Raw genomic sequence first — 11,771 nt, 5'->3', positions numbered from 1 at the left:
CCAGGTGACATTGTGCTTGTTTTCCATTTGGGAAAATTTTTATGTTTTGAAAATTCTCTTTTAAATAAGTTGCTATTGAGGGCCTTTTGGCAAAGGACAAGTACAATTTGTGTTACCTTTAACAGAAGGTAGAGATAAAAATAAACCTGCTCCAACATGCTTCATGAGGCTAAGCATACCAAGCCCAGCTAAAACTCTGGTCACAGAGAGCAGCAATTCAGCAGGCAGTAGTGAAAAATTCACAGAGCAGTAGTTACAGAATTCAGCTGTCCTACAAATCTTGAGTAATTATGGTCCTAAGCCAATTGTCTTTAGAGATGTAATTCTAGATCTTATATTTCCAAATTAGGGATAATTCTGTAAAACACAGAACTGTAATTCACTTACTTACTAATTACTCACTATTTTTCCATAACTAATGTTTAATCTACTTCAGAACTTGAAATAATTTTAAATACTTTTTACAAATCCATGTATCCCTATTTCACATTTCATTAAAAAAATTGTTTCCTCTCTTACATCCATGGACACAGGTCTTTTTCCCAAATGTAGCAGCCTTAGAACTAAAATTCAATGTTATATTTTTTTCACTGAACAGAACATCCAATAGTTTGGATGAATTATAATTTTTATGATAAGTTGTCCACATCTATTTACAAAGATGGCTCCAAGGCCCTCTTTGCCAAAACATGCTTAACCTACTTGCATTTTAATATCAATTTAAAAAAATGATCATTTCTACCTGGCTCCCATGACACATGTCCACCAGCACATGGGATGCAGTCAAAGCAGCATATTGGTTCCCCCTGACGAATCCCCTTCCAGGTCCCGGGATGACACAGATCAGTACACACTGAATGGCGAAGCTAGCAAAGACAAATACAATGAGTGTAACAAAGCCCTTTGTCTCTACCACTCGCCAGGTTGAGAAAGTTTCCACCTGGATTTCCTTGCTTTTTTTTTTTTCACTTTTGTTGGTTCTACTTCCTCTACCTACCTCATTACTGTGGGCATTTGGGGGTTTTATCCTTGATCCTTTACTTTTATCTCTCAATATAAAGCAGCACATTCATTCTCCTGTCTTCAACCAGCACCTCTACATACGAACTCCAAAATCTTGACTCTAGCACCAACTTTCCCATCAGACCTCTAATTCCATACGCTAACCTTCCAACGTGTCCCTGCTCTGAGATTCCACCATCACCTCAAATTCAGCATTTCCAAAACTACCCCCATTAGCCCAATCCTCCTTCCAAATTCCTCATTTCTGTCACTGACACCACCAGTCTCATCCATCATCTCCAAACTTATCTTCTATTATTTGCCTACACGTACCCTCTCCTTCACTCAGGCCCATCTGCTCACTGACCTCCAGACTCAGTATATTATCATGATTTAAATCATGCCTTATACCATTTACTAATTGTTGATGCAGGGCACTTTGAAGTTCACTCCATCAGCAAATCCAGTGAATGCTGCTCTTGTCCCCTTCAGTCTATTTGCAACATGGCAGATAGAATAATCCTTTAAACTCTAAGTCAGATCACAACTCTTCTCTGTCAAAACTCTTCCATGGCTCCCCATTTCACTCAGAGTAAAAGCCAAAGTCCTCCAACAGCCCACAACACTCGATGTGCTCTGACCCTCGCACCCCTCTCACCTCCTCTCCCACTACTCTCTCTCTCACTCTTCCCAGCCACAGTGACCTCTTTGCTGTTCTTCCAAACTGCCAAGCACAACCCTGCCTCAGGGTTTAGAAGTCCTGTTTCCTCCACTTAGAATGCTTTTCCCCTAGATAATGCATGGACTCACTTCCTTTCAATTTTTTGTTCAAATGTCACCCCAGTGAGAACTTCCCTAACTACACGGTGTGAAATTACAACACTCCCCCAGTATCCCTTGTTTCAATCCCTGCTATTTTTCTCTCCCTAACATTATCACCCATTAAAATACTATATCACTGATTTATTTATCTTGCATATTTCCTATTTCTTCCTACTGAAATGTTAGTCCCAATAGGTCAAGATTTGTTCTATTTTGAACACTGACATATCCTCAGCTCCTAGAACAGTGTCTACTACATATAATATTGTGCTCAATACATATCTGTTCAATTAATTAATTATTAGATGGTAAGTGCTGTGAGGGCAGTGGTCTTTTTGCAGTTTTTAATACAGAGGTGGACTCACTGTAGATGCTTAGTGAATCTGTATTGAATTACATTCGAACCAATTCCATTATACAAATATACTATAACCCTAATTTTGATAAAGATGAGAAAAATAAAATTATTATGCTTTAATGAAACATTATTAAAATAGAAGTCTACTACTACATTTTACTATCTTTCCATCAATTTTTAGTAGAACGCGCATCATATGAACTTTGTATACACAAGTAGTAACATTTCTTTGTTCATGTAAAACATTATATTGAGCACCTGCTATATGGTTAGCCTAGGAATACAAAAGTGAAAAGCCTCAGGCCCCGTTAAGGGAGAGAGCTCTGGGCCACAGAAGGCGGTTTCTACTCCAGGCCTAGGGCAGCCCTGTCTTCCTGCAGTGACAGGAGTGTTATAGATCTGTGCTGTCCAGTATGACAGCCTCTAACCACATGTGGCAGTTGAGCATGTGACATGTAGCTAATGTGACTAAGGAACTAAATTTTTAATTTTAATTAATTTTAATTTTAAAAGCTACATATGGCTAGGGACAACTGTGTTGGACAGAACAGCTCTAAGTCAAAGAAATAAAATGCAGAAGAGAGCTGTGGCCCCTACAGTGGCAAACACTAAGTTTTTGCTTTTGTATCCTGCCATAATGTATTCAAGAGCTGCTTAAGGATGGGCCAAGAAAGGGAGGAACTAATATGTATGTATGTGTGTGTCAGCATGTATGAGTCTATGTATATTTACTGCTACCCATGGAAAGCCAAGGACCAAAATAAGAGATAAAAAGAGACTTTTTAAAAAGATCCCCTATGTACCTGGCACAGTGTAGGAGCTCAGAAATCTTAATTTTTTTGTCATATATTTGTATATCCTTTCTCAGCATGATTTGGAAGACTATCTGGAGATCTCTGATCTCAGATCAAAAGGCCACGTGAGAAGAGGGCAGATACATTAATAAGAAACGAGATGAAAAAAGACATCCTCCCCCACCAAGAAAGTTCTTGCAACAGCAAAGAAGAAACGCTGGCTGTCCTGACGCCCACTTTCAGCTCTCTCTCCCTCCTGCGGGTTCCTCCACCCTGAGATTCACGTGTAAGACTAAATTGCCAGGCTCTTCCACCACCCTATCGCTTTACTGTAACACTACAGGTAAACACTAAACTAGAATATCAAAAGCCCTACAGTTCTACTCTCCAGAACTAATATTTCATTCAGGGTAAAAAGTTCAGCCGTCTGACAAGTGATGACGCTTCCTCCGAACTCTCCTCTCCTAGCTTCTCTAGGTGTTCTCTTTGCATTGTGTTAACCAGGGGACCTAGTCTCTAGCTTCTCTTTTAAAATGTTCAGAGCTGCAGTTCTGTATATCAAAGCCCTCCTGTTGCTACAGGAGACAGAGGAATCAAATTTTAATAATAATTAATAATGCATTATTATTAATGAATAACAATAATAATGAAAGTAATAGCTTTTTGTCTGGGATAAGTACTTTATAGCCAAATCCTCAAACCTTATTTCTACTACTTTCCAAAACAATTTTAAAAACAATTCTTAAAAAGAATTTTAAAATTTATGAATCTCATCTTTTTCTCCTAAATAACCTCTCAATAAAGGACTTTTTGAATGACACATTAAAACTTATTGACATGTTTGTGCGCCATATATACATATATATACCATACTGGAAGCTAGTGTTCCCTACATCAGCTTATGTTATGAACTTGTAAATCCTTCTTCCCATTCTTTGACCCTGGGAATAAATGAGAAAAAAAGGAGGAAGAAATGAAGTTCCTCCAGGGCCACAGTCAGACAGGGAAGGGAAGGATTTCTGGGTTACCCCAGAGTAATGGTAGCTGCTAAACTCTGAATCTCTCCACCCATTCTCTGAAAGAGACCATACAGGTTTAAAAGGAAAAAGAAGTCAATAAAACCACACATGACCCATGACTTCAGCATCATAAAGAGCCTGAAAATACTATGAATTTCAGAGTGCTTATAACTAGAGAAATAGCCATTAAATCCCAGGGCCATCTCTAGAGCCCCTCCTCATCCCTAGAGGTATGGAAAATGAAGAGAAACTGGGAAAACTGCAGAGAAGAGTCAGGAAAGCAGACACCCAAAGGTTAATGGGGGAGAAGACAAAATCATTCCTAGAAAGAAAATGCCCATCCTACATTAAAATAGATCCAAACTTTGTAGAAACAGCACTGGCTTTAGGGCAAGGTCTTGAAACATTCAATCCCCAGTACCACCATTTAAAAAGAAAAAGAAAAAGAAAAAGAAAAAAAAAGATATGTATTATATTTGGGAAAATTAACTTGGAATCACCAACTTCAGATTTCTAATATTTCATAACACCTGAAACAATACAAAAATGCAATTCTCTGTACATATAAACAAGATAAGATGTCAGAGTAACTAACCTCCCATGATTCCGTCTTCCAAAATATTATTGCATTCTTATTCATCACGAGTTCAGATTTAGAGTTTGTGAATATATATTCTCCGACCTTCACAAAGGCAGTCTCTCCATTATCATCTAATTGCCAGTTTCGAATGTCATAGTATCCAGTCACATCTCCATTATCATCCATTTCTATTCTCATTCCATTATGGGTTGTAAACTTAAGTGTCTTCAAATAGTACATTAACTAGAAAACAAGGGGGGAAAACAACAGAGAAAAAACCAATTGCAAAAATTTGATTGCCTAGAAAACAGGGTTTTTAAAGAAACTAATCTCAAAACTCATATTTCACTCATGGGACTGAAGTTTTTCCTTTTCTTCTATACCTCTGCTGTCTAGTACAACTTCTGGCCACATGTGGTCATTGCAACTTGAAAAGTGGCTGGCCAAACTGAGATGGGCTCTAAGTGTAAAACACCTACTGGGTTGCAGAAAGTTCAAAATAATGTAAACTCTCTCATTAGTAATTTTATATAATCATTTTAATATATTAACATGATGCTAAAATATTATTTGGGGTTAAATAAAATATGCTAAATTTAATTTCATCTGTTCCTTCTTAGTTTTTAATTTGGTTACTAGAAAATTTTTAATTACCCGCGTGGCTTGTAAATTTCTATTGGACAGGCACTAAGGTAAAATGGTGCCGAATATCTCCGAATACCTACATACCTAGGGAAGGGAGGACATTCCTTCTTAGATTTCTTCCACACGTAGGCTTTCAGGGACCAGTCTGCCCTCCTACCACCACTCCTGCCCCTGTTCGTCAGGTGCTAAAGACAGGAAAGTCAACAAGATCCATTTCTTACCCTTGCAAAGCTCACGGTCCAGTAGAAACGCTAGACAAACAAACAGGTGCTAATAGTAAAATTCAATGTACTCTCTGTTGCTGTTGTGGAAAGAGGGTTAAGAGGGCATAGATGAGGGAGTGGCTAACTAACTGCTTAGGAAAATTGGAGGCGGTTTCCCCAGAAAGTGGCCATGTGAGCTTTAAAAAATTAGTAGCACTCTGCCTGACGATTACTGGGGACAGGGAGAATATTTCCTAAGCCAAGGGAGTAATATGTGAGACAAGGGTGTGCCAAAGAAACCATGGCCAAGAGTACAGTGGTAGATGGGAATGACTGTACACCAACAGAATGCTTTTACAGATATCAGCAAGAATCCCCAAACAAAATAATATCTCTCGTACTCTTGCTTCACTCAGTCAACCTCAGCTGGAGTAAGAGCATGTGTTCCTTAGTATGAAGGTAATCAGTCTGCACCGGGATATATGCCCTTGGTTTTTCTCAGAACCACATGCTTCCCAACCAGAGACCCAGTCCAATCCCTAACCCTCCACAAACCAGAGAAACCACCCAACATAGAGGAGGGAGCCTGAATTATGGTGTCTGATGATTCGGAGTCATATTTTGGCTCTTGTCAAATGACATAGCCTTGGGCAAGTCATACATCCTAAATAAGAATTTGTTTTCTGGTCTCTAGAAGGGAAATCATTCCTGCCCTACCTCTGTTATGGGGACTAAGGTAACACAGCTGAAAGCCTTTAGTAAGTCAGTATGCCAAGGTGCCATAATAATCACCATGCACCACGGGGGCTCCTCCAGGTCACTTGCACGTTTATCTCTCCCTCGCCCCCTTTTACTGTGTGCTAGTCTCAGTCATCATGAAATCTTCATCAGAGTTCACGACAAAGTGACTTTTACTGCCAAGTCCATTGAGGAGAGGCACATTTTTCTTTTCCAATCTTCAAAAGAGTAAAGCAAGGAAATTTTACAACCTTTCTATAATTCTATCTGTTTATCATCATTGGATGGTAGGACACAGTTCCCTACCACCAGGCATGCAAAAGAATTTAGAAATGTCTAAATAAACCATAAGAGTAAAAGGGTATCATGAATATATATATATATTCTGACCAAGCCTGATAAGCTGAGGAAAATGAGTATGGAGTGCATTATCATGTTGGTTTTAAATAAGTCACAGTTTCTTACTTTGATACATTTATGAAGCATTCGTAAATGTGCCTATTAACTCTCTCTACTGTGAGGCCTTTTTTTCTCCCCCAATTTTAACTTACACCATTCAGGGAATGAGTCGAGGAGCATGAATTCTCACTTGGACTAAACCATCAACATTCACCTTGACACTGTGTGGTCTCTTGACCCTTCCTAAAAACTCTTTTCTCTGCAGTCCTAAGATACATTTGTTGCTTTTGGAGCAAATTTAAATTGTAATATTGATATCTTCAAATAATAAATTAGAGGGTTGTTGTTTACCATAAATAAGGATCCTTTTATTAAAAAAGAAGTACTCAGAGGATTTCTTTTAAAATTAAAGAACTCACCTATAGCATAACTTAATTTCTCATTTTGAATTTACCACAATTTCCCCAGTACCAGCGAACAACTTAGTACTCAGATCTTGCTTTCTAAATTCCATTCTCCAGGCAATGGAAACAAGACTCCTTGGAGAAATGGCTGACTACAAGACTGGGGCAGAGAAATACAAGATGAGCCTGGAACACCTTGGGTTCCAGAAAGTAAATTAATCTGAAATTACAGTGATGTGTCAAAAGGAAATAGGAGGCAACTCAAAGTGGCTGCCAATGGTCAAACCTGAATTTTGAGCAACAAAATACATAATGATAGTTATGAACTATTATACTCATAGAATAGAAATAAATACCCATGAGACTATATTGATATAAATAAATTAGTGAGGAAAAAGTATAATTCCAGTTAATAAATATAGAAGGAATGAGAGAAATAGAGAAATCACTGTTTTTAAAACAATACAGTAATAGTTGTTTCAGGCAAGAATCATCATCAATGGATGCTAAAATTTGTAGACCAAAGCCTTATGAAAAACACAATATTTTCAGAGCCTCAAAATATTGCCAAAAAAGATAATTATTAATTACAAAGGGAAACATAGTAACCTTATAATGGAAAAACATGGTGACATCACTATCACTAAATAATCCAAATTAATGTCACCATTAATGAGACACAGTTGACATCATATACCTCCTGCTATGAGGCATAGAAAAGGATACACATCACTTTTATAGCATTCTTGCAAAAATGCATAACCTCAACCTAATCTTGAGGGAAGAAATTAGACAAACACAAATTGAAAAACATTTTATAAATAGCTGGACATTACTTATTAGAAAGCAGCAGGTTTGCAAAATACAAGGGAGAATGGTAAACTGCCACAGATTGGAGGAGGCTAAAGAAACACAAAACCAAATGCAATGTGGGATCAATTTAAAAATAAAAATAAAAATGCAGATGCAGTAGTTCTAGCCACTGTGGCGTCTGTTGGGAGTGACAAGTGATTTGGTGTTGCTGGAGAATAAAGTGCTAAGGGTCATAGAAGGAGCAATGGAGTTAGAGATGCTGACAGTGCCAGACTGGGGATGCTCATGCTCTGCCCTTTATAGGAGAGGGGAGGGACTCAAGGATGCAAACAGAGGAGCACTCTGATTAGCTGTGCATCTTGGTGAGACCATTAGGGGTTCTGTACCCCAAATGAATTGCTGGGACATCAGATCTGAGACAGGCGATATGAGTTCCAATCTCCAAGGTGATCCCAGTAATATTCACCTCCTAGACATCACACACTAGCATGGCCCCTCTAACGCTGCACAAAGACTACATCTTCCCTTTGCAGCTACATGTGATCATATAACTAGATTCTGGCTAATGGGGTGTAAGGAGAATTGTATGTAATTTCCAGGAAATATTCTTAAATAGGGAGATATACACATCTTTGTCCTTTCTCCTTCCTCCTGGTTTAGTGTGGACATAAGGGTTGAAGCTCATGTAGCCATCTGGGATTATGAGGTGAACCCACAGATTCAGAGTGGTGAAACAGCGAGGTAGAAGGAATCTTGATCCCCAAGCCACTCTTTCAGTCCCAGAATGCTAATCTTTGAACTTCATTTATGTAAAGGAAAAAAACCTATCGTTTCATGGTGCTGTTTGTTCTTTTAGGTTTTCTATCATTCACAACAAATCTAGTAATAACTCTGTGAACAAACGGAAACTCTAAGATGTGCATTTAGGTCACAGAAGGAAGTCATTCTTTTAGGTCTCCATGTGACAAAATCATACCTACTAAGTACAAAAGCAGATGAATGGTTTTAATAGTACGGATACTCTTCATGACAAACTATATCATGAAGTAAAACAAACAATGACTTACCTGCCAAGGCTCAAAATCAGGTATATATGCACAGATGCTTCCTGGAATATATGGTCCGTATCCTTCTTCACATCTACTTAGATGATCCAGGGTATATGCCATAGAGTACACAGCTTGTTTCACATTGTTTGTAACTCTTAGCTGAGACACATCCAGATAGGTGTTTTTAAGATCTTCCAACTTCTCCTCTCCAGTACAGAATTTATCAGACATGGCATGCAATCTGTCCTCTTTACCAGTCATATTCATTCTATGGTCAATGTTGTATGGAACACTACTATTGGGCCACGTACAGTTAAAAGCAGTTTGCCAAAATTCAATGGTCAGGACATCATTTGGATCCTTGCTGGGATGGACATCATAAAGAAATTCTTTTAATCCTGGTATATCAGCTCTGGGTACTGCAAATCCAATACTTCCACCAAAATATGGGAAATAGTCAGGCTTTGCAATGAGGGCTGAGGTGATCCAGGCTTCACTCGCTATCCATGTTCTGTCAGTTATGTTATGGTGAACCATTTCCAGCACAAAAGGACTTAGGTCAATATCAGATGCATAAAGCACAATGACTCTGGCAGTGGAGTTCTTTACGGCATTAATAGCTTTCTGCATTTTCTCATTAGAATGGACCTTGGGAATGATTTCGGAGAATGCAATACAGAGGTTGGCACTCTCCTTTTTTTCCTTAAAGATTCTTACTCCGTATTTTCCATAATCATCATCAGCTGCTATGGTACCTATCCAGACCCAACCAAAGTTTTGGATAAGTTGTATCACGGCCTCCGACTAGATCTTATCACTGGCTACTGTGCGATGATAAGATGGAAACTGGTATTTGTCACTGAGAACTGAGCAGGTAGAAGCACAGCCCACCTATGATTGAAAATATTCATGTAGTTATTAGGAAGCAGTAGCCAAATCCCAAATGACACCATTTCTGAGTATTTGTACTGGAGGAGGGGGGAACCTAACAGTTCTCCCTTTGTTCTCACACCCTTCCACAGGCAAAAGGATTTCTCCTTCTATCCCTCCACGGGTGATGGGGACTGTTAGAGGGAGCACTCTGGGCTTTCCTATCCCTCCTTCTCTCAATCCAGCCCAAGGGAGTTGGAGAAGCTAATTATCAAGATGATGACATTCAATGCACCACTTTTCACAGGTGGGGTCACAGCAATGAAAAGGAAGTAATCTGCCCTCTTATCGATGTTTTCCTGAGACTAGGTGCGTGATTCAAGCCATGCAGGCTCTTTCTCAAATCTAACTCCTCAACCACTCAGATGATGGCGTAAGTAGACTCACAATTTATTTAGTAGGTCCAGTTTCTCCCTGTCTCTCTCCCGCCCTCTCTCTCTCCCTCTCTGTCTCCTTCTCTCTCTCTCTCCATCACCACTTTCCTTCTTTTTCTCCTCTTCTCTCTTTCTTTCTCTCTGCCAGGACTTCTGGGTATTTAAGTCCTAAGATTTAGCTTGAGAAAGATGGTAGGGAATGTCACTTTAAGCCCAACAAAGTTCTCCAACAAAGTTACTAGAAGCCTTCAGTTTATAAGCACTTGCCTAGATATACAAACAGGCATTTTTCTCATTTTGCCAGTGATTCTTGTGCATAATTTCCATGAGTGTGGCCAGTACCATGAATCTCTCACAATCTTACATACGTTTCTGTTGTACCTCACCCTTAACCTCAGCAACTCTGCAGTTTAGAAGACATGCCGCATTTCCCCAGCCCAGCCCATCCCATGTTATTGCCGCGTTACCTCCAGGAAGAGCTCCCGTAGTATAATTCCACAGCTCCATCACTGCCAGTTCTTTCATAAGTGACAGGTGATTCCTATTTTCTCTTTACCCTATCCTTTGTCCTATTCTTACTCCGTTGGCTCAAGTTTACGTTCTTCTTTGAAACCTCACAAGCAGCAACATCATGGAAGTCATACGTAGGAGTGAATCTCTTTTAGGAAGCAGAGGCACATGATTTCTAATTCTGGCTACATCATCATGTAAGATCGTGGACAAGTTACTTAAACCTTCTGAATCTCAGTTTCCCCGTGAGAGAAATCGAGCTTATGACATCTACATTTTAGGGTTGCTCAGCATACTAAATGAAACAACAAATGTGAAAGTGTCTATTGTATATAATATTTCTTTTACCTTCTTTGCAGATTTACTACAGGATTTAAATGAGAAAAATCTATCTAGAGGTTCCTAGCCGGTGCCTGGACCAGAGTCGGTATTTTGTGGAAGACAGCTCAGTGCAGCAGCAGTTTGTCTGAGCTGCATGAAGCTTACACCAAAGGTATCAGCTGTGTCACTTGGCCCTTCCTCTTGGTTCTGTTTCTCAGTGTTACCCTGTTCCTCCTACATTTGTATTTGCAGCTGTATACGCTGCAATGTAGATGCTACTTTTTACAATTATTTCAACTTGTCCCATTACTTCAGTAACACAAATAAGCTTAATCATCATCCACTTTAATAAGTCCTGACTATTGATACTTTTGTGAACCATCCCTGGAAATGAATATAGAGCTTTATTCATATTTTCTTAATAATCCATTCCTCCTAATATCATCTTTTCTTAGATTGAAATGTTTCACTATCCCTGAATTTAAAATATTCTGTACCTTAGCATCCCAACATCGTCTCTTGTAAAATTCCCAAGCTCATTTCAGTAGCTAGTGTATGAACAAAACAGGTCATGATTAATAAGTATTAATAGAAGTTAATAAGTATTAATAAGAGACAAAATGAGTTCCTATACCACCTATCAATCAACCAACAAGTACTTCTCGATCACCTACTCTGTGCTTCAGAGTGTACTGCCTAGTGAGATGTCAATATACAGATCACTGGGTCCCAACCCCAAGCTAAAAATTAAGGCAGGATCCCAAGGGATGTAGAAGAGCCTGAAACCACCAGCCACACTTGCTGAGGCCA

General features: G+C 39.0%; 1 long non-coding RNA gene across 1 annotated transcript; it reads right to left on the bottom strand.

The window, feature by feature from the left end:
• Positions 1 to 803: 803 nt before the first annotated feature.
• LOC102542287 (uncharacterized) lies at positions 804 to 8,910 on the bottom strand. The gene is made up of 3 exons (XR_012071912.1): positions 8,845 to 8,910; positions 4,591 to 4,818; positions 804 to 866 (listed from the first exon to the last, which is right to left on the bottom strand). It is a non-coding gene; the product is annotated as an uncharacterized lncRNA (long non-coding RNA).
• Between the last annotated feature and the right edge of the window lie 2,861 nt (positions 8,911 to 11,771).

Source organism: Vicugna pacos, chromosome 1 (assembly GCF_048564905.1).
Source record: "Vicugna pacos chromosome 1, VicPac4, whole genome shotgun sequence".
Classification (NCBI taxonomy): domain Eukaryota; kingdom Metazoa; phylum Chordata; class Mammalia; order Artiodactyla; family Camelidae; genus Vicugna; species Vicugna pacos.
This window is presented reverse-complemented; position numbering and strand designations above follow the sequence as displayed.